This window comes from Phacochoerus africanus, chromosome 6 (genome assembly GCF_016906955.1).
Source record: "Phacochoerus africanus isolate WHEZ1 chromosome 6, ROS_Pafr_v1, whole genome shotgun sequence".
NCBI lineage: Eukaryota > Metazoa > Chordata > Mammalia > Artiodactyla > Suidae > Phacochoerus > Phacochoerus africanus.
Window position 1 is genome coordinate 92,110,162 of NC_062549.1, and position 5,537 is coordinate 92,115,698.

Sequence of the window (5,537 nt, forward strand, 5' to 3'; positions counted from 1 at the left end):
ATGTCTTGCAACAGGATATGGTTGATTTGTTTTGGCTTGATTTTCACTGAGCACTTATTACACACAGGAAGGGCACCTTTGTCATGATCACTGTCCCAAAGAAACTTAAATATTAGAAGGGGAGAAAGCCCTAAGTAGTGGCAATTCAGGGTAAGAAGTAATGTAAAAATGTAGCAGAGTACAAATGAAGTGGTTTCTAGGTTCAGATCCAAGAGAGACTGCTTCCCACGTATGGATCTAGGAAACCTTCTGGAGGATGTGACACCCCAAATGGGCTTTGAAGTTTGAGCACTACTGAACAAAAAGAGGTTACAAGGAAGGCATTCCCTAGAGAAAAGATGGAATCAGTGCGTGGTCCTAGGCTCCTGGACTGTTAGGTTCTCATTCCAATGGGAGAATCACAGTAGTGGATCTCATGGGATGTCTCGATATGAACTGTGAAATAAGAAAAATGAGGAGACACTCTGAATAACTTGCAAGTGGTGGTTGAGGACAAGGAAGAATAGTCAGGAGATGAAAACTAAGAGAAGTAAAAATGGAATATGAAATGAGAAATTGAGAAGAGAAGAAGAAATGCAAAGAACTCACCAGCGCTTCTTAAACCACAATGCAAGGGCCATCAGAAGCATCAGGGGCAATGTGACTACCAATGGTGTCAAGTTCAAGGAAAGAGGAGGTCCTGCGAATATTGGAAAGACACATAAATGTCACAATAAACCCACTGTCTATTGTACTCCATTCATTGATTTCCCTATTTTAACACATGCACTGGGTATGAATCCTATCAATTATCTTATATAGTTACTCTATGCTCATACCTACTCAACAAAGGGCTCCTCATCTCCCCACAAAATCTCTTATATCTGCGTGTACCTCATGTTCCATTCCTACATTTCTGAACTCACCTCTATTAATTCCTTCTTAATATCTCTCTCACCTAGTTCCAGCATCATGAAACTTTCTTTTACCCTACATTTGAGGCTCAAGGATCACCTTTGCCTTACAGATCAACCTTACTCACCCCAGTAGAGAATGATGTCCTGGTCTCTCAGACTGCTGTGCTTCACTGGCAAGACAGGTCAGCTGCCTCCTCAGCATCCACATACAGGATCACCTGAAAATACCATGTCCCATCAACACTGGGCTGGATGTCACCTTGCTGGGTGCCTGGCTGCTCCTGTTCACTCCACATTCACATCACCCAAATGTGCTTTGGGTAGAAGCCAGAGACATGACAAACCAGCAAAAGCTGGCTGGACCCAATTATAGGGCTACTGGTCAGCCAGATCTCTGGTCTAACTGCAGAAGGCATAAAAGATATTCAGATGAGGACTCTAATAAAAGATAGCTTACAGAAAAATTATCCACATTAATATTACATGTTATCTTCCTCTAGGAACTTTTTATCTAGCAACCCCCCTCCCTCTTAAACTCATATTTGTCCTATTTTTGAAACAAATAGTGGAAAGGGGAAAGACTTGTATAGAAAGTCTTATAGGAAGGGGTTGAACTAACCTTGCCTCTGGAAATACATCTTCCCTGCATGAAGGAGACCCAAGAGGAATTGGGGGCAGATTTTTCTGATGTGCTTATGTGCTGTTTCCTTGATGCCTTCACACTGATTGGTTAGATCACAAACACTCTAGGCCCCACTCTCACCGTCTGGAGATGGCACCCATGACATGTTTTGGAAACTCAGGAAATCTGATCCTTGATAGGGTGTCTGTAGGAAGCCTTTTGTGGTATCCCTAGAATGTAGCTCAGTGCCAGGACTCACCTGTAATTCAAAGGAATCCGGGAAGAGGGAGGAAGGAGAAAGAGATTAACTTTTAAAATGAGAGGACAGAGTTCCCGTCATGGCTTAGTAGTTAATGAACTTGACTAGTATCCATGAGGATGTGGGTTCGATCCCTGGCCTTGCTCAGTGGGTTAAGGATCTGGTGTTGCCATGAGCTGTGGTGTAGGTCTCAGACAATGCTCAGATCTGACATTGCTGTGGCTGTGGTGTCAGCCAGAAGCTACAGCTCTGATTCGACCCTTTGCCTGGGAAGCTCCACGTGCTGTGGGTACAGCCCTAAAATGACAAAAGACAATAAATAAATAAATAAATAAATAAATAATAAATAAAATGAGAGGAGATGTTCCTGTTGTGGTGAAGCAGAAACAAATCTGACTAGTATCCACAAAGATTTGGGTGTGATCCCTGGCCTTGCTCAGTGGATTAATGATCCAGCATTGCCAGAAGCCATGGTGTAGGCCACAGACTTGGCTCAGATTTGACATTGCTGTCACTGTGGTATAGGTCAGTAGCTGTAGCTCTGATTTGACCCCTAGCCTGGACACTTCCATATGCCATGGGTGCGGCCTTAAAAAGTAAAAAAATAAATAAATAAATAAAAATGAGAGGAACGATATAAGAATCTGGGGATTTATTTTAAAAATGGTTAAATAGAAGTTTTATAAGGACATGAAGGTAAGCTAAAGATATGTTCGATGAGGATCAAGGCAAAGAAGAATTGGTAGGATGAGGAAAGGGGCATAAGGGATAACTGCCAAGGACTGAGGGTTTAATGTAAAGAAGTTGGGCAGTAATGACAGAAGAGGTACATAGGACAGGTTAGGGGAGAGAGAAGAGGGCTCGTGTGAGTGAGGTGATAGTACAACATGCAGGTGCATGAAATGAGTCATAAAGGTCATTGAACTATGAGTATAGGCCTAAAGAAACTGAATGGAGGAAGGGATCATATTTTCAGGGGATCAACCACAGAGTGAGACAATTGTGTAACTCTGGGTTTTAGGCTATATAAGGGAAACCACTGGGGAAAGATTTTTAAAAAACAAACAAACAAAAAACACAAGAAGTCCAGAAGAAGAAAGATTGTAAGACATCTTCAAGAGTCAAATAACCCCTAAGAAATGTAGCAGGAAGATTTTTATGGTGAGATAGAAAGAAAAAAAGGAAATAGTTCAGAAAAGTATGAAAATGTTTCCCAAAAAATATAAGATCCTTCTGAGGAAACCCTTAAATGAATGAATTAAACTTACACCCAAACTGCAATTGACTGGCAAAGTCTTGAATCTCCTGAGTTAATCCAACAAAATAGATACGGAATAGCTGTTGGAGGTCTATCGACTTCTCGTTGCTGAAGTTTTCCTTAGACCAGGTGTGCAGGGAAATTATTGTGCCTAATTCACTCTCCCAGCTGTGAGTCTGCAACTCATCCAGCCAACCGGAGCCTTAATTCTCTGCCCAGGACTGGTTGGCAAAGGATGAGATCTGGATAAGATAAAATGAGATGTATTCCTGGTCTGCTATGGATAGTAAAAGTAAGGTAGTTTAAGGGCAAATGAAGCAAGCAGAAAAGAGAGAAGACAGAAAGTGAACCAGTTACTAGAGAGAAAGAAACATTATCACTAGCTTAAAGGTGACATTTTCCTGACCCAGGGCCCCATACTCTACCACCATCTTTAAAAAGAGTAAACTGGATCTGGACTCAGGAATGCTCAAGTGGTAAGCACTCTGGTACCCTTAGGATCCAGATCTATCTTGGGAAAGTCTACCCACTCTCCCCATATCCACTTGACTGGGAAGCTGACAGATGTTCTTACCGTCTGTATTGTCACCACCTGAGAGAAAAACAGCTAAAAATGCAAGGTGCAGAAACAGCATGTCGTTTGCAGATGTTTCTCTCTTTCTTTCTGGTCTCAACAAACCTGCCCCTCAGAGTATCTCTATTCTGACTTCCTTATTCCTTCCTTCTTCAAGCAATATTCCCCACCAACCGCTAACTACAAAAAAAAAAAAAAAAACTGCTGCTTCTCTCAACCTTGGCCTCCTACTCAATCTCTCGTTTCCCCTTTAGCTCTGGCCTAAGGCTATGCTCTCCTGTCTGTATTCTAGCTATTCATCTTCTCACTACCCTCCATCCTGTCTACTGTCTCTGCTCAATTGCAGTGGACAAAGTTATATGTGACACTGAAAGGTTATGTCACCTCTCTTAGAGATGCACCTCATCTCTAAAATGTAAAACAGAAACTACATGGCTTCCCCAGGTCCTGCTTGTTTTGACAGGTCACAATTCTTCCAGTTTCTCCACTAAGTTCTCACTATGCTCCATCAAGTTTCCTCTTCTGGGCACTCCAATCTACTCTTCTCCTTTTGAAATCCTCAAAGAATTCTCTTTCTCATGTACCCCCTTCTTCCTCCACTTTTCTCTTTTCTTGATATTCATTGGCTCATTAATAAACTGGAAGATATGCTTTCTCAGATCTTCTGTGATTTCCCCATGCAATTGTATAAACTACTGCTAGTTGTCCAGTACACTTAGAGATGAAATTGCAGCCATCCTAGAGTGTGTGGGACCCTGAAACATGTAAAGTAAAAGCTTTCTTATTGAGTTTAATAGATATATTCACTCATCAAAAAATCACTCAACACATGCGTGGTATCTCAGCAGGTATGGGAACATACAGAGATTGACAATTTATTCACTCCTGTCAGGGAGTTTTAAACCACAGAAGTATATAAAGCCAGAATTAAAATTCATTGTGATGATTGTCATTTCAGTGTCTAGAATCCGAGATCCAAGCCTGTTCAGAACAATATTCTCTAGGGGCTATTTTCACTGCCTAACCCCTGGAATCCCCATAATTTGAACTCTTACCAGAGCAGCATGCTCTTCAACTCTGAGGGCAAAACTTCTTTGCTGTACAACTATGTGGAATCCTGGTAGTCAGGAAATGGAGCTTTTCAAGAGGATGCATACTTGGGGACACATTAAAATCCATGTTGAGGATAAATGTTGTCAATGCATTGTCCAAAAAAGGGCAGTATTTGCTAATATTTGAATTTATTTAGGTATGTGATTTAAAAAGTAGTTGGTGATTTGTCAATGGTCCTAACTGGTTAATGTGTATAAATACATGTACACAAAACCTTTTTAATCCAGGCCATGTGTTCATTATTATGGTATCACTTTAATAGCCTTTAGTAATTACTGAATGCAGGAAGCAGCCACTTACAAGCCTATTTTTAACATTTCTCTTTGAGATGTGTCAATATAATGTCTCAAATAACTGACTGAACTTCCTCTATTATGGACACAGCTGACAATTTCTATGAGCTACAAACTCCTCCAAGAACTGTACACAATTTAAGCTCCACCCTAATCACTCACAAGCACCATATCTCTTCTTTACCAAATAGTCTAGTCAATGGTAAACTCTTAGTTTTTAGGAAGCTATAGCTCATAAAACACTATATTCTCATCACATTTTCCCCATGGGCCTAAAAGAAAAACACAATTGTCCTACTCTTTTGTAGTTGGATCAGGACCATGTGATTGAGTTCTGGTTGATGGAATGTGTTGTGCTGGAGACATAAGCCACCTTCCAATCTGACCATGTAAACTCTTGCATTTGATGATCTTGGCATGTGGTGGTAGCCTGGAGGTCCCCTTTCCCAGATGGCAGAGCTATAAGGCAGAGAAGGGCTACCTGGACTATGTGAAGCTTGCCTGCATAAGAAATATACTTTG

The 5,537-nt window shown here is 41.1% G+C and overlaps 1 pseudogene; it reads right to left on the reverse strand.

Annotated features, from left to right (window-relative positions):
- Positions 1-373: 373 nt before the first annotated feature.
- LOC125128714 (T-cell surface glycoprotein CD1c-like) lies at positions 374-3,771 on the reverse strand (annotated as a pseudogene).
- Positions 3,772-5,537: the final 1,766 nt, after the last annotated feature.